Source organism: Anopheles maculipalpis, chromosome X (genome assembly GCF_943734695.1).
Source record: "Anopheles maculipalpis chromosome X, idAnoMacuDA_375_x, whole genome shotgun sequence".
Lineage (NCBI taxonomy): Eukaryota > Metazoa > Arthropoda > Insecta > Diptera > Culicidae > Anopheles > Anopheles maculipalpis.
This window is the reverse complement of record NC_064870.1, coordinates 6,208,006-6,226,492: the sequence shown is the minus strand read 5'-3', so window position 1 is coordinate 6,226,492 and position 18,487 is coordinate 6,208,006. Positions and strand designations below refer to the sequence as shown.

The window sequence follows — 18,487 nt, the reverse complement described above, 5'->3', positions numbered from 1 at the left end:
TTTTTTCTCTTATTTGTTCATCCTCCTTTTTCGTCTTTCACTTGTGTTGTGGAACTTCTTCCTTTCTTTTACCTCTTCTTATTTTTCTTCTCATGTGTGTGTGTGTATGTTTTAAGCCTTTTTTATGTTTCATATTGGTTGTTATTTTTTTTCTTGATAGTTTTTAGATTGTATTAGGCCGTATGGAAGGTTCTCTCTGTATCGGTTTTGGCTTTCAAAGTGCCCGAGCGCGGCACTTTTTGCGTTTGGTTCAGCAAAGGTGAAGGAAGCGCAGCGAAAACAAAACCCTTTTTCCTTTGTTCTCGGGATCGAGTGTGCTGGATTGTGTGTTTTTTTTTTACTGGATGTAGAGGCTGCAGAGGCCTAAAGCATCTCTAGTAGATCGCTGAAGGATGGAGAAGGTGAGAAAGAACTAAACTCAAAAAAACGGGAAATTCGAGTGAAGATCGCAAAAAAAAAACACACACACACATCCAAAGCTCGAACACATAACATAGAGAACAGAACGGCAGATAAAGCTTTTACAGGGCACAACGAAACAGCCGTGCAGCGTGTATAGCTCCAGAAGCTCCAGCAGATCTGCTACCATCCATTGTGCTATTATTTTTCCTAAGAGATGGGGGGGGGGGGGGGGGGGGGGTTATGTATTATTTTCGCTACTTCTTTTCAGCTCTGGTTCATTATTAGTTTCTAGCTTTTTTGGCAACACCATTAGTGCGCCGATGTGATGCCGCAACACCGCACAGATGACCTTCGGGCCATACGTGGACCATCGGTACTTTGCGAGTGAAGTTGCTAGGGTACTGGCCACATATTCAACATATTGCCTAGCGCGATAGAAGCAGCAGACTAACAATTGAACGGCTTGATGGTGTGGTAGGCAACCACTCCCCCCCCCCCCCCCCACCAACATGGTCCAAAACTCACCAGCCATTTGATCGATTCCCGAACCCGAAAACGGTACTTCGCCCCGTGTTTTCGGGGAGTCTTTAATTGCGCGCTCAGGTTCACTGCTTCTTGACCGTATGGTGCACACACACACACACACACACACACACACACACACACACACACACACACACACACACACACACACACGCACACACACACACATCAGTGGGATAAAAGTGTACGGTCCAGAAACTTCTAAACTTTAGGAAGACATCAACATTAAGAACGCGAAATCAAGAACTCGAAAGTCTTGTGACATGCGCTGTCGGGCACTTATTTTGGGAGTCCTCAAAACAGGCGAAACATCGGAAAAAGGTACGCAAAAGGTGCAACCTGAGCCCTCTAGACTAGCTTCAAAGCAAACGAAGATCCTAAACCAACTCTCCGGAGATGGATGCCTACCCAAGGAGCGGGGAAGATTTGGTTCCAAGGCAACCACCATCGAAATCTGTCTGTTTCTATCACGTTTGCTACTCTCTTACTCGCTCAGGACTGCTTTGCGTTCGTCTGCCAGCCGCTACCAAACGCTTCGAATCATCCTCCGAGCCATGCCACCGCAAGGATTCGCGCGAGTGCGCGCGCGCGCTTTGGTTCCCTTCGAGTCGGCGTGGGAACTTGAAACAGGTGTGGTCTACGGGCCCGCACTGATCGCGAGCGTCCTTGATGCGATCTCCCAAAGATGGAGAGAGGATCAAAAAAAGGACTTTATATATGTGTGTGTGTGTGTGGGTTTTTTATTCGTCTGCGTATCTGTTTCGTACTGAGCTCGTACTCAACAAAAAAAAAGGCTAGCTCGGTAGCTTGGCAAACGAAGTCCTCGGGTGTGTAGAGTTAGGACCCAAAACCTACCAAAAAAAAAGGTTCCCGGCTTGAAGTTGTATCTCAGGAACCCGGGATCTTTGTTACTTTGGGTTGGGTTGGTACGCATTATCCTGGCGCGATCCTTCCCATTTTTCTCCTGAGTCGGCTGACATCCCATGACCCTTGTCAATGTGTGTTTTGCTTTGCGTGGGAGCGCGCTCGCTGCATTCGCATAAAACCCATGAACCAGCAGTACCTGAGCAGGAAGCACGCTAAAGGATAGCGTTTTGTTTTGCGATCGGTAACATTTACGTCGTACTGTAGTGGAGCGCCTCGGCGCCCAGCTTGATGATGCTGACGCGCAATGCTGCTGATAGCTACTCGCCTAGATCGGGCCACCGTTCCAGCCGAACGAACGGACCGTGGAAGGCCCAGCAAGAAGCATCTAGAACTACCACTGCCGCAGCACAAGCACGCGCAGAAGTGCGCCCTCGGGAGTTCTGGAGCTGTTCCGCGGGGTTCTTGTCTTGCCGGGGCTGCGAAACAATTAAATCCCGTTACCTTCCATTGCTGGGGCTTCCCTTGGGAGCTGGTTTTGCCCGGTGCACTATTGCGCAACCGCTCGCTCCCCCTTTTGCCCCCTTTATCCTCCCCCCCCCCCATCAGCTTGCGCGCTCTCTCACTCTCCCCCTTTGGGAGTCATCGGACTCGTAGGGTTGAGAGGGATGTGGCTGGACGGAACCGTCCGGATCCGGTTGGTCTCGTCCGCGTCTGGAACGGTGCGGACGGAGGTGCGGTTTTGCACACAGTTCATTACCACGGCGACCGCATCGGGTACGCGGCTGCAGCGAAAACTCATCCGAGCGGCCGATGATGAATATGATGGGCGGCTGTCATGCGGAGCGTGAAGAGTCATGCCGCGTTCTAGACATCCAGCGCCCAGCCAACAACCAGTAGACGTACTGAGACGCAACAGAAGCGCCGTTAGTGGGGAGGATTGTGTGTGTGTGTGTGTTTTACGCGGATCTCTCGGTTTGGCAAAGGCTTTGGTCCTAACGTGGAAGAGACTCGCTTTAATTACGCTCCTAATTAAGTGTTGACTTGCCGTTGCCCTTTTTCGCTCTAGCGTAGCGAGATAGATGAGAGTGTTTTTCCAACGCGGGCTGCGTGTGTGTGTAGGAAAACTTAAGAAGAAAAAAAAAATCACTTATCTGCGCGGTGCGTGGCGGTCACGGGGCGGGTGGGCGAACGCACTCCAAACACGCACCCATGAAAAGTGTGTGAAAAATGTCTATTCTTGCAACATTCTAGTCTATTCTTTATTTTTGCTTTAATTATGGCATCGCTAGCACCCTTGAAACAGTATAGTGAATGATCCCGAGAGTCTGTAGCTTGTGACGAGGATTTATTTAAAAAACCAAAGGATGCTATTGGTAAGACATTTGGTAAATACACTATGTATGGTGGAGTTACCGATGGGTCCTCTTTTGGTAAATACGATCTCTTCCAACATCAAAGGGGGACCAAAGGTTCGGAGCAGAAAACTCACATACGATGTTTATTATCCAGAGTTACAAATATCGCCTGACTGTATGGTAAAGGTCCCACAAAGCGTCTGAAGGAACTAGTTGAGGACTCTCGTAATATTCTGGATATGGCTGTGCAGAGTGAGAAATTCAATTGAAGAATACATGAGAGTAGCATTCAGACGAGTGTGACTGTCATTATTCGTACTTGATATAGAAATCTGTTAATGGTAGAGCTTCTTTTTTTGCTTAACGACCTACTGGGACCTACCGCCCATTGAAATGGCTTACTAGACTTGTTGATAACCTGCTTAATCATGCCGCTGAGCTAGGCTGTAATGGCTAGGGTCATTATAAGTGGAGGTCCCCAGTTGTCGGGCTACTAAACTAGAGATTCTTTAAGCACAGTCATTCAGTACCACAGGAAGTATCAGGATGCTGGATTCTTGGAGCCTTACTGATCATATCCTACTTACATTACACAACTAGGATTCTGAACTAGCCTTACCTAGCCTTATAAGTGTATAAAATACGTCTAGACTACTTCTTGTTGGTTTGACAGCCCGTAGGTCATGCCGGCCTACGAATGGCTTACTAGACTCGCCGATACCACGTAGTTGGATAGTCAGTCTTCTCACGGGGGGACAATCCGGATGGAATTTGAACCTCGGTCCCTGCCGTTTGAAGACCGACGATATCGCCTACACTGGGCCGCCCACCCATATTTCTGAAGGAACTAGTCGAGGACTCTCGTAATATTCTGGATTTATCTGTGCAGTGAGTGAAAAATTCAATTGAAGAATACGTGAGAGCAGCATTCAGACGAGCATCATCAGTAGGTTTATTAAATTCTTAATGGCCTTTTGGTTTGAGGCTTTGGTTTTGCCAACGTAGCACGAGGAATTCTATTGAACAGTCTCTTGTACGGAAGACAGAATTCAGAATTTGTTGCACGATGGTTGTTTAGGCAGGTGTGGTTGTGGTTACTAACAGTTCTCCTCCTCTCTCCTCCATTTCTTTTTGGAATCTTCAATAGAACTACATCCACTAGAAACAGCTTCAACTAGCTGCATAATAAAAATCTTTTACTATCACAATGCGAGTGGTTCTTTGGAGAAAAAGTTGTCTAAAGCGAATCTGCTCACCGTCTGAGAAATCTATCGCCCGCCTAAAGCTAGACAAATTGTACCAATGAACCATCCCGTCTCGACACCTATCGATGATCTCTTCCCATCGTTTTATTATTTTATTTTTTTAATTCTCAACCACCAAAAAAGCAGGGGGGGGGGGCCGAACCTTAATCAAACCTCAGCAGAAGCAACTGTTAACACCGGCTGGCTGTTCGGTTAATTTCATGCCGATCGGTGCGATTGGAAAGCTTCACTCACAGAAACAGCCGCCCGTTAGCATCAGTTCGGGTAGAATTTTTGCTTCATTTCACCCCTCCCCACCCACCCTTTCCTAACTCACCGCTTTTTCTCCCTTCTTTTCTCTTTCGTATCGGATTTGTTTGGAGCACGGTGGTCGGTGCCAGCACCAGCACAGAACAATTGTGCGCAACTCCAACATCCAGAACCGTGCGCTTCCGCTAGGTTTTTCCACCCCATTCCTAGACCCAAGACGCACCGGGAGGGTGTTCTAATAGGTCTTTGGTTCGCTCACGATCATTATCTTGCCTTCTGTGCCGTGTGTTTTTACTCATCGCGAAAGATAGAGTGTGAGAGAGGAGGCAGAAGCATGGAAAAAACAACAACAAGCCGTAATAAAATAATTTACTGTACCGTGGAAGCACCTGAGCCGTGAAAAACTGAACCTTCCTCTGTACGTATTCTGCCTTATTGCTATGCTCTTTTCTTTTTTTTTGCAATCACCGCTGTTACTTCGTTTTGGGTGGTTTCCTTTTTTTTTTTTGCTCCACTAGATGAAAATGACGAACGTGGAAAACTCTTGGCTGCCTAGATTTCTTACTTACGCCGATCCTCTTCGCCTTGTGCGCCCTGGTGAAAATTATTGACCGCCGGGAGTCTCTTTCGCCTTCATCAAGCGTACCACCATTGCGCTTAGATTATCATTATCGATTTTGTGCCTGAGAAGGAGAAGAAGCTTCTTTAGCTACGTTTTTCTCACTTCACGCTTTTCTTCTACCCACGTCGTTGTCCCAGAGTTGTCCCAGTTGGGGTAAGAATATTTTGAAGCTGAAGGCATGAAGAGAGAGAGAGAGAGAGCATCTGATGCTGTCTTCAAACGTCAGGCCAGCTGCTGAATGGATGTCTCCGCGTACACGCCTGCACGTAACACCGTAACTTAATCCTTGCCAAACAGGACGACGGCAGCAGCTTTATGGCGCTGTTAGGTCGTTAACGGTGCAAAAAAGAAGCGCTTCAAACCGAGTCCTAGCTGAAACCGAATAGCTCTTACGATAGGCAATCCTTGCGAACCAACCACCGAGGTAGACCATCCAAACTTCGATTTTGCAAATACCCGTCGTAAATGGAAAGGTTAATGCGCGACAGAGGAAAAAAAGGATTTTCCCTTTGGCAATTATAATAAAATATTGGCACACACACATATGGTGAGATATTAGCCAACGTGAGAGATTGCTGGAAGTATTTTTTATATGACCAGTGTCGGGATGGGTTGAGTTGATTGCCCGGCACCACGGGAGAAGAGGGCAAGGGTTACCAAGGGCAGGGTTAACCGTTTAGTTTTTTGCACAGCGGCCACTTTTTTTTTACAGTCTATGGTGGTGTATGAAGTTTTGCATATCCACGATCCGAGCGTGTCATAAAGCTGTTGCGAGCAGCTTTGCTGCACTCTTTTTTATGATGGGGACTGTACTGATGTACAGGTTCGTCGTCTGGTGTGCTGTGCTTGTGCAGTCTTTCGTTGCTAAGGGTATATAAATGGTTCACCGAAGACGTAACAGCGAAAGTAATAGAAAGAGTTTGTGTTTGATGGAAAAGATTTTGCGAAGGAAAATTATCACCGAGGGTTCGTCGCTTTTATTGAACGTTCGGTTACATCTTCATTTTTACAGGCAAACAGTTGTTGTAAATGCTTAAAGTGATAGAAAATCAGCATGAACAATCGTGGGTATAATTTGTACACCTTAACGATGCTTTTTTTTGAAGATATCATGCGTTTAATATGATCGAATAGCTAATTATTCACGTTGAAGTCTTTTGTTTCAATGCGAGCCAAATTAAGATTAAAAATTTAAAAAAATCAAAAGCAACATTTTTGGCGGCGAATTTGCTGGTGCTGGTTTTTTTTGTAGAATTCTTTCTTCTATTGCCAAAAGTCCCCCAAAAATGTAAATTAAAAAAAATAATAATAAAAACTACTACAGTAAAAAAGAATGCCCCAAACCGTTCGCAAGACACCTCACCGTGACTGTGTGCTGATGCGCTTGCGCTCTTAAAGACAGCCAGAAAGGATGGTCCGCTCGCACATCTGTTGCGCATCAGTGTGGCGTGGCGAAGTGGTTCCGGCTTCGCGGGTTCGCGGGCATTCTCCCGGGCAAATTGGGCCGAAGCGCTGGCAAACAAGCGCTGTTCGTTCCAAGTTCGTTGACTCACTTCCATAAGGTTCTTATACCACCGTTCCCTTTCGTCATTTACCGCTTCTCCTCTGCGTCTCTCACTCTCTCTCACACACACACACACACTCTCTCCATCCCTCTATCATTTTATTCTTCCATCCACCATCAAAACAACAAACGGTTCCGTTCCGTGCGTTCCGTTTCGATTCCACTACTTGGATTGTTACGATGTGTTGTGCTTTTTTTTTTCAAAAAATATTTTCTTTCTTTTATTTACGTTGCTTGTGCGCTGTATTTTCCACTTTGTTTTCATCTATTTTTTTTTTCTTGTGTGCTTTGCATCGCGGGGCAACCGCCGAAAGGAAATTCGACGTCTCACGCCACGTCACACGGTACGGTCAGCTGGCACTGGCTTAATATTCGGTGAACTTCCTGCGAATGACGGGCGGTGCGCGCTTAAGAATGCACGACCGCCCGCTTGACCGCGGCACGAAATGAAGCGGAAAACGGGGGCTAGCCCAGCTGGTGCCGGTAAAGGCTACTACCACGAATGGTGGAAGACACTTTAAAGGGCAGCTCTAGGGCAGCACCGTTTTCCTTCCCGGCTCGAGAGTCAGGTGGGCGCCTCGGGGATTAGGACAAGAAACGGTTCACTGGTGTAAGTTTGGAAAGTAAGTTTTCCACCCGTTTAATATTAATGTTTCTATCATAATGCAATCCTTACTAAAAGAAAAAGACGATAACTAATAGAAGAGAAAAACCATACATCATCGATTATTAAATCAATTAGTTTTAAAGATAGAAGTGCATTCGTTTAGATTCGTGCAAGAGTATAATTCAATCGGAACGAAGAACTCTTTTCCCTTGGCTAAAGAAACTTTCTACCGATAATTTTGCAGCGCTAGAGAATAAATATGAGTTCAATTGCGTGTAGTCTTTCGAGCCCGAAACCCACTACAGCTTTGTGAAGCTACAGCAGCATCTAACTCACGCATTCCGCCAACGACAAGCTCGCCCTAGATCTTCTAAACCAATTTTACATCGAATCTGGGGCTAAAATAGCGACCGTTGCGAACGTTTGGCAAACAAAAAACAAACAAACAAATACCATAACAAACGACAATCAGGTGATAGGACGATATTGCGTACAATCTACGCTGTGTTATGTTATGAAACCGATTAAAAAGAGTGGAAATAAAATTCCTTTCCTTTTCTCTGCCTCCTTCCGGGCATCACTATCCTTGTTCTGTCCCGAAAGAAATTTTCTATCTACAATTTCTCTACTGTAGCATCACATTGGGGTTCGTCGCTTAGAGACGCACGTTGAAGTCTTTCATAAAAACGCTGCTTAACAGCCTCCTACTCGATTATCTCGTTTTCAAAATTCAACGCAAGGACTCTTAAAGGACTATGTTAGAAAAAAATCTTTCCCCCTTGTACATGTCGGTCCTCTACAAATCCATGCACAAAACTTCTATTGGAAAGCAAAGAGCCTTTATTGGCGAGAGGAAACTTGCAGAACAAAATTGGGGTTCGTCGCTATTAAGGTTGGCGTGCAGTCTTCCGTTTAAAATGTGCTTTTAAAAAAGCATCTGTTTGGGCTCAAGTGATTGCATTATGTAACGGAATCGGAGTAAGAGAGATTAAAAACGCTGCTACTACAAAGTTGTCAAATCAAAGCAGGGACACGGTTAATCTCATCCCTGTCTTCTTCCGCTTCCTGTATGGTGTAGGCCACTGTCCGTGCTCTATTGTATTTTTCGAGCCGTTTACTTCTTGCTTCTCGTATTTGATTCTCCTGTGAGAGAGGGGAAAGTGGGGGGGGGGGGGGGGTTGTGGGCAAAGAACTTCGGCACTCGTTGTGCCTGCTGATTACTGCCAATAAAATTAATTCGTCCAAAACTGACGCTAGGCAGAAGCTCAGGAAAAGGAAAACCGAAAACACAATTTGAAAGCCAAACCAAACAGGCGCAAAAGAAGCAATCAAAGCGCGTGCGTGTGTGTGTGTGTGTATTTATATGCTGATTATTCTTCTTCTTCTTTCTTTACATCCGTTACTACACTGTGCAGTGCTTTAGTTTGTTGAACTTTTCATTCGCGCGCGGCCAATTTTGGGTTCGTTTCGGGCAACTGCGAAAACAAAATAAAAAAATCCCCCCCCCCATCGCTCCTTTTTTTTGCAATATTACCTCACCCTCGCGTCCTTCCTACCGGCCAGTGGAAAAGTTTAATGGAAGGGGGGGAATCGCACGGGGGAAATGATATACAGGGGAGCGTTTTTTTAATAGATGCGTGCGCCATTACTGTTCCGCCAGCGAGCCAGCCAACCGGCCAGCCAGGTCAGTCATTTGTCGCGAACGCGCAAGAAAATAGCGGATATCCAGAGCAACAAACTTTGGCGCAAACATTCACACACACACACACATGTTAAACAGTGAGTTCGGAACGGAAGTGGAGGGATAAGGGTTCTAGCCGAGAAAGAGAGAGAGAGAGATAAAACAAGCATCCGAACGAACCGTTTTGTACTACAAGCTCATAATCACCGCCCGGTAAACGCGCCTTCAACCAAAAAGGAAACCTCTCAAAATTAAGGTTCGTCGCTTTAAGAGACTCGCGTGCAGTCTTTCGTTTAAAATGTGATTTAAATGCGTGTGCGTTTATATACATCCGTAATAATAAATGACGAAAACAGTTTAAAAGTATCAAAAGTTGTCAAAATTCAATTTTCCCAATAAAAAACAAGACACGAGCAGTTTTCCTTCAACTTGCCCGAACCAACCGAGCGGGCAAAACTGGCTGCTTCCAGCACAAAACAGCCAAACCATCATCGTCATCTTCCAATCCCACCCCACTCCCCCTTCCCTTCTCCTATTTTTTTCAAACCCCCCCCCCCCCCCCTTTTTGCCATCATTCCCTCTACGTGACTTTCCATCGCTGGCGATCGCTTTGGAATCAACTTCTGTTGCTTTTCCCCCTAACGGTACCGTCGCGCTTTTATTACGCGCGTCCATCCTGTTTGTTTGTGTGAAATTCGTGCTCTCTCTCTCTCTCTCTCTCTCTCTCTCTCTCTCGCTCTTGCTCGCTCTTTTCCGCAACCATACGGAAACCAACCGACAGCATCCGTACGACAGCGTCAAAATAGAGCTAAAGCTGTGTGTTGAAGAACAAGCGGAAAGGGTAAACCGAGGGGGAAAAAAGGGAATGGGGCATAGGAGGAGGGGGGGGGGAGTGGTAAGAATTTTCTTTTTTGCCACCCTTTTCCACCTTCGCTCTGTCTCGCTCTCCCCTCTTCCCACCTCATCATCTAATCCATTCGGCTAGTGGTTGGAGTTTGCTTTTTTCGTACCAAACATGGTTTAGAAGAAATGGGGCTCATGGGGAGAGTTTGGGGGAGCTTTACGTAGGGCAAAGAGGGAAAAGCATATGGTGGGAAAGTATGATCAACATTGTGCAACAATTAGCTAACCTTTCCACTCACGTCCCTCTTCTTCTGCACCCATCGGGGCCTGATGGTTTTCCTCCCGTGATATGTGTGCGTGTGTGTGTGTGTGTGTGGATCTTGAGTAAAATTAATTTGCACCTTTAATTCAACCGGTGTGACGTAGCAACTTTCAGCGGCATGCTCGCGCGCACTGGGAAACAAAATTTACTGCCGAGAAAACCCAAACAACAGCGAACAGGGAGATGGGAAAAATAAACGGCACAGCAGAATAGAATTTGGGAAGAAGAAAAGGGGGAGAGAGAAATTCTTTGCGAAGAAGAAATAGAACCCCCCCCCCCCCTCCCCTCCAAAGACTTAATATTACCACGTCTTGTGTGCTACGAAAAACGAACGAACGAAAAAAAAAACGGAAGGTTTGATTGATTTTTCCTTCTTCAATTTTATTTTTGTCTATTTTCATCGTGCTTTTTCGCGCCGGTGTGAATGAAACGAAACGTGAAGATGATGATGATGGTGACTACAGGAACGATCGCGAGACAGAGTCGTAAAAGCGAAAAAAAACACACACACAGAACAGATCGGAGCTTCACGCTCGCTCGCAAGAACGGAAAGATTCGCCACGGCACCATCTGGACGTTGGTATCTGAGGAGAAGGGGAGACGGGTAAACGTAATTGAGAAGGAACGCACAACCCCACCGGATGTGTGAGCCACCGCTTGTGTGAAGCAAACGTGCGCTTCCGCTTATTTTTTCGTTCAATTTCGCATCCGGTTCGCTCAAAGGATCGCACAACTGCTTCGTTGTTCGAGCTCGCGAGACAAAACGTTAAAGAAAGAGCGCGAATTAAGCACTCTCGATGGTGGTTTCGTGTTGTAAAACGATAACGGGCTACTCCTCCCTTCCCTCCTTTGCCCATTTGTTTCCTTTTCTGCCTGCCTCCCCGACAAAACAAACCGCCCACAGGGAGGAAAAATAAATGTCCTTTTGCTTTGCGTTCGATCCGTTCTGGTACCCCGTTCTTTAGCGACTCGGAATTTGACCATTGACGGTCCGCTGCACCCTTTTTATTGTGCTGGGGTCGAAGGGTGGTTGTCGGGGTTCCTGGGCTCCGTTATCCTTCACCGTTACCCGTCCCGGTTGCCCCGGGCTACCTGTCATTTGCAGCATCCATTAAGAAAAATATGACCACCCTGTACTCAACTACCTCGAGGTAAGGTGGTTCGGTGATTTTAGCAACAGCAGCGAAAAAAGAAATGCCATAAAACAATCAATCAACCATCACCATCAGTACTGTTGTTTAGCTAGCAAATAAAAAAGCAAAACAAAACACCCACCGGTTTCAGTAGAAAAAAAAAACGTTTCGTTCTGCTTGCTTACCCCACCGGGGTTCGGGGCCCTCTAAATTACGGTGATAATCAATCGGGCTGTCCTTTTATCCCTTTCGGTGCTTAATGGCACTCTCCTTTTTCTTTTTTTTTTTTTTTGCAAAAAAGCCCTTTTCGGGACGTGTTTTTGTGTTGCAGTTTTGCTCGGTTTTGCTGCGCTACCTGTCATGGGTGTTCCGGGGATTCTGTTTTGCTGGTGAATTGAGGATTGCATGCCGCAATCTTAGGGGTACAATTTTTATTACGGAGCCGTAACAAAACAACGGGTTACCCCCGTACGGGTGCACCGCCGGACTATCCTTTTGCTTTCTGGGGTTTTTTTTAGTTTGCAAAAAAATTAATTCTTTCTTCAAGGAATTTATTGTGGGGATTTCGTGAAGCTGTTAGATTTCTTTTGGATGTTAAAGTTTGCGATTGAATTGGTCGCAGCTTCGCAGATTTACCTGATCCTTGAGCGAAGAAGAATTCATTGATTGACTGTAGTGATGCTCACAGTTGTACCGGCTAAGAGACTGTCCGGTGATAAGGCGACAGCAGCGCATGTCTTCACACGGCAGGACCGGGATTCAATTCCCTCCCGGACCCTTAACCTCATAGTGAGGAAACACTATCCAATTACGTGATATCGATAAGAGTCTAAGAGATCGATAAGAGTCGACAAAAAAACGGAATCGCTTCCGAATGACTCCAACAATCTTGGAGCCGTTTGGAGCCGTCAAGGAGCCGTCCGGAACGTTTTCATTGCGTTGAATTTGATGATAGAACATCAATTTATATTATATCACCGTATCAGGGACGATTTGCAGCATTGCAGAATTTCTATTCAATTCAGCCCCAACGATTCCGACGGCTCCATACCGACCCGGACGGCTCCAGACGGTTCCACGCGAAAACGAACCGGAGCCGCGGGTGCGGTTCCGAGAAAGCATCACTAGAGTCCGATCTAGAGTCTGCCATCTTTAGATGGAAGAAGTAGAATAAATAGATTCTGAAATGGCGAAATGGGAAACTCGTCGGGAGGCTTTTTTGAAATAAGATTAAGAATTAACGTCCAACGTAGACAAAATAAACACAGGCTGGATAAAAAGCATCGGGTTGCAGTTCTAGGTGGCAACGAAAATTCTGCCTTACAGTTCTAAGGTCCAGAGATCCTGAAGGGTTTTCTTATAAAAATTTCGAAGACTTCCGAAAAGCGTAACTCAGTAGGACCCAAAAACAGTTGGAGATGGCGAATTGCCAGGGGAGTAGGATAGGAGAATACGTGGCGATAGCTGTGCCGGTCTCCTGTTTAAGACCTGGTATTGAATCCTATCATGATTGAAGGTATAACTGACTCTCTACGAAGACTCAGAGTTTAATTTGTCAGCGAATTCGAACTCCATTCTCCGATAAGTGTACAGTAATCGTTCTAGCCTAGATAGCTATTGGTAGGAAGAATTCGAATCCAAAGTTTGTTGCTCTGCACAAAAGCACACACCAGAATGAAGAGTCTGTGAACTGTGAAAGCTTTCTGGATGAGATGGTGCACGATTTGTCAAACGGGTATAATCAAGCTCCTTACTTTAATATCTAACGCCGGTCGCATATGTGTCTCGCTGGCGGTAATTATGCTGTTCAGCTTCGCCGACGCAACGTCAACTTTGCTGATGATAATGATAATGCGTATGACTCTAGAAGACGATTCCATCCGGCGGTTTCCACACCGGTAGTTGCGCAATAAATGCGTGGCTCCACCCCGAAAACAGGGACTCTTGGCTGTGTGTGTGTGTGTGTGAGAGAGAGAGAGCGATCTGGAGTAGGATATTGGGAATCCCATTTCAGAACCGTGCCAAGATAGAACCTGTACCCGACGTGCGTAGAATCACAATACCAACTCGCTGACAGTAAGTTACCGTGCAACGTTACCATAAATTCCAACCCCGAATTTGGTGAAACTATTTGTTTGCTACTTCTTCTTTTTATTTGGGAGACATCCAAGAACCCAGAACTGTGTCTCCCCGGTCGACACACACGGCTAACCTTCTTTTGGAGCGCTCGAGAGCCCCGAAAGTTGTTCTCGGCCCGAACTGTGCCGGACGATATTTTTAGAATTTTAATCACCACCCTCGCTACGTTCCTTCTTTACCTTATAGCAACACCGCTCCCTCCCCTAACGCCCCCTTTTTCCACCCTTACACACCCACCCTCATTCTTGCAAAAGGCTCCAAAGTCGAAAAAAAGTGGGACAAAGCTGACCACTGTGCCCCGCATTCGCTGAATCGCGCGCACTGAAAAACTTGAATGCGTACGGCAGCGACGAACCTTCCTGACACGTTCCGTGTGTGAAAGGGGTGGCATGTATCGCACTATAAAAGGTTCTTGAAAAGGGAGGGGGGGGGGGAGGAGAGCAGCAGGTGTGTCGGGAAGGGTAGAAAACGAAGAAGGGAGAGAATATTTTCGACTCCCGTGTATCGTCAGCACGGTTTATTCTTTTCCCGTATTCGTTTCCTTTCTTTTATAGCGGTTTCGAACGAAGAACTCTAATACGTGGTCAACTTTCTAATTTTTATCCGACAAGCAATACGGCAGACGGCACGGGATGGAGTGGATGCCTTTCCCTTGTTCTTTCGCCGCGTTAACATATGAAAGAGTTTATTCTATAGGTCCTTGGATGAGACGAGTAATTCCAATAATTCAAACAGTCGCTTGAGAGCAAGCGACGAACCCTTCTACGCGTGTGTTCTAGGGTACGGAGCGTTGTCAAAATGAAGACTGTTAACTGCGCAAAAGCATTATCTCCATCAGGAAAGCCTTTCTTGCCCCTTCTTGGTGCAGTTTGACATGAACTGATTCAAGAGATGAAACTCGAAAGAGTTAGGCAGGAAATTAAAGTCAGGATATATGAGCTAACGCGTCGGATTCCTGGATTTTTCTTCCACTAGCACTATTCCGCCCTATGTTGCGTGACGAGGCGTGACGGGATTTTTGTGGAAGTTTGTGCTTGTGTGTGTGTGGGACGGGGAAAGAATTTACCAGACTCGTCTCGCATTGGTAAGTTTGCCAGCAAGACACTACGGGTTCTCGTCTTCCTTAACACTAATTTACTCTGACACAACCCTCCCTCACCCCCCCCCCCCCCCCCCCCATCCACTGACACTAGCGAAACCGGCAACACATTTCCAGCCCATCTTCTACGACCCTAACGCCGTGGGTCCGTGGCTTCTGGTGTTGGTTCTTAGCATTTTTCTCGAGCAGCACAAGTGCTGCTGCTTTGCCTACGTGGAAGCGGAAAGAAAATGATTCCCGAACGCTGAAGACGTTGATGTTGATGATGATAATGGGGATAGAGAATGGATCGAAATGGTGCAAGGGTGAGGTAAGATGGTACACACGACTTTTCCAACGTTACGGCCTCGGTGCTCCCGAGCACTAGAACTCCGGACGGAAGGAACGAAAAATGGAAACCTTGTTCGAGCCAAGAAGGCGGAGAGCGGAAGGTGCGAAAGATGTTGGAGGTTAAGAACGAGCAGACGAGGCAAAGACTACAGTTATACAGTAACAGCAAATACGTGTGGGAAAAATGGAGGAGAATTCGGGAAGGGCGTCGAGGCACCGCAACCCAGTTGGAGCCGTAGGGGCAACTGCTTCTTCTACTGTTGCTGCTTTATTTTCTTCCCCTGACCAACACACACACACACACATTCACATGAACACACGTCACAGGGTGGATCATCTCCAGAACCTGCCTAGAACCTGTAATCGAATATGGCTGTGTTGGTACATTGCGATGCGTAGCTTAAGCAACGCGATGGGGAAGTTTGCGTGTCGAAGTATGCGTGACGCGCTTTGCTGGACGATCGAGTGCTACTAAATGTGACCAAAACCACTAAAGGCTGCATGTCTTTGGAGTGCTTTTGCCACGTAAAGCGTTAAATTGTTTGGCTGTTTTTTGATGTCATTTAGAGCATCAGTGTACACGACAGATCATGTAATAGAGGCTAGAGATGTATTAATTTTGGCTTACTGGTATTACGTTACTAGGGTCTGGTCCGAGATGATCTACTCCAGGTTACTGGATTGAACTTTGCATCAATATGAAGTTGACAATACCTAAATGATGTGAACAGTTTCTGAAACATTGAAAATGTTATATATAGCAATAACTTCATCATCTGTTCTGGCTATACAACTTTCAGAGGCTATTGACTTTAATTTCTGACATCTTCTGGAGACTGGAGATGCATTAATTTTGGTTTAAATGTATTACGTTAGAAGGATGTCCTAGAATAACTGATTCAGGTCACTGGCCTTTGACATTGACCAAATTGATGTAGACAATTCCCAGGCGATCTGGAGAATTTCTGAAACATTTCCAAACCTTCGTTTTTGCAATGACTTCATGTTCTCTCTAAGCTATACAAAATGGGGAAGACTTAGACATCCTTTTCTGACATCTCCAACTTCGCTATAGGATAACCGTGGATCGTTTTCTTCATATTGAGAAGAAGATTAGATGAGGCACGCTTAACATAGTCCTGCTGGGAACATCGGGAACAAGTCTTGTATCTTTAAACAGAATAATAAGTCAACTCTGAGCAAAGTATGGATGAACGTTAATAGCGCAAAATATGGAAACATCGGAATTCTCGAGAGAAAACCCTACTGTCTTTCGACGCCATTACACCGTCTTCAACAAGATTTCCTTTCAACTGACGTATGACGAGAATATGAGTAGATCTCTTCCGTAATCTCCTGGCACCTGTTTCACCGCATACCTAAACTAGATTAAAGCTTTAAAAAATGCTGTGCTCTACAATAAAGACGAAGCACATCTTAACGTTGTGCTACTTTTTGGGAGAAGTTTGCATACAGATCACTCACCTTACCAGATGTTGTGGCTATATTACCTACAGCAAAACAATAGTTTCTCTTCGTTAGAGATAGAGAGAGAGAGAGAGAGAGAGAGAGAGAGAGAGAGAGAGAGAGAGAGAGAGTACGAGAGTGGTATACGGGATGGAAGAACAATTTCGTTGCGTTACTTCATCCACATCAAAGTGTGCGTTCAGCGCGTTGTGGACGCAAAGAAGCGCGTGCATTCTTCCAACCAGTTCACCGACGATCGTTTGAAAATGAAATCATATACCGTTACAATCGAAGAGCAGCTCCAACTTGTCAATCAAGATTCTTCTCGCTCCCTATGCTTCTCCCCATACCCCAACAAGCGGCTTAAGAAGAGAACGGACCCGAGAACACTACCAACAGCACTGACTCCAGCCATCTTTGTTTGGTTGTTGACGTTGTTGTGTTGGTTGTTTTTGCTCCGTTGTGCGTTTTCTGTGTCTGTCTTTTAATGATCACGTATCCTCATCCGACGATGGTCGGCTTTTGCATCAAATTAATTATTTATTTACCACTGTTTTTATTGTGCCGCGTGTCCTGAGACCCAGGGAGGGAGAGCTTAAGTTTCGTACCCTTGTCTGCCATTTTCGTGAATGTTCTAACGCACACACACACACACACACACTCAAATACATTTTGTGGGGAGGATGATGAGGAGGGAGGCGAACCTCAAGCCAGTATGCTGAGGCCTCCCGGTTGAAGTACATTTCTTTCTTGTGTTTTTTTTTTCTCTCCATTTCTCTGGATGACTGGATGACTTGTCTGGATTCTGGTTTATTTCCAGTTTTCCGTTCTTTTTTCCTTCTACTTTTTCTCCGCTTCGGCTCCAACACCCCTTTTCCGCGCGGCCCCTGCTGTACTTCCGTTCTGTTCAGGGGTTGTTACTGTGTTTTATTCCTTCTATCACCACCGCAGCCCTCCTCTCATCCCAAAACCAGCTGAACCAATGGTCAAGACGGCGATCGCTTTCTTCATGCTTTTCTCCGGCTTCCTTTCCTTAATTAGCTCTTCTTCCTTTCTGCTCGTTCTTTCACTAACCAGTTATTGGCGGTTGTTCTTGATTTTTGTTTTTCTTTTCTCGGGCGTGTGTGTGTGTTCTGTTTTTTTTTTTAGTGTGTTTACTATGTTCACGTTTTGTCTCACTTTTTCTTAAATGTTTTTCCTTACTGTTGTTCTTGTTGTTACTTTTCTCTTGCCTCCTTACATTTGTTTACATTCCGTCGAACAGAGGAAAAAGCGTGCTCACGCCAAGACGAGGCAGTAGGACAAGGGTGCAAGCTTTATAATTTGCTTACGAAAGAAATTCCCCCAAGGAATAGGGGTAGCTTTGGAGCAATCCCTCCCTTGAGGTGGGTGGATAGGGTGGAAGGGGGTGGTTGGATGGGGTGTTTTGTTATTTTTGACTGAGATCTGTATGCTAGCCATTAGTTTGTGTGTGTGTGTTTTTTATATTTTGATTATTTTCGGCTTCTATGTCCTGTTCTTCGATTCTCGTAGGCCTTGTTGTTGGCCCATTTCTTGACAACGCTTTTACAAACGTCACTGTTATTGGTGTTCGGTATGTGGGACAGAGGACGCAGCTTTACGGGACCGAACTTCGTGAGGGTCGCCCATGTGATGTATCCGCTATCCTGATAGTTGCAGGATTGTTTACATCCTTCATAATCCTAACAATACAGCCACAACAACAACAAAAACTTTTCCCACTTGATCAGTTACAGATCTGCTGCAGGTGACAGAGCTCAGCAGCGTTCGGGATGAAGTTAAATTGTAGCACAAACCTGTTGTTCTACGTTGTGCCAGTTGTTTGCATCAAGCAGCAGTAAGGCCCTCTCAAAACCACTTCCAACATGAACTCGCTGCCTGCTAACTGTTGTTCAACCACCAGCAGTTTTTCCCTGGTGTACCAGAGGATCATCAGCCAGAGTGCGTTTTGCGCATTACACTTTCTTTGTATCCCGTT

General features: G+C 45.8%; 1 protein-coding gene across 1 annotated transcript in view; it reads right to left on the bottom strand.

Annotated features, from left to right (window-relative positions):
- Positions 1-18,487, bottom strand: part of LOC126560789 (5-demethoxyubiquinone hydroxylase, mitochondrial) — an 85,818-nt gene that overhangs the window by 45,597 nt on the left and 21,734 nt on the right. The window lies entirely within an intron of this gene.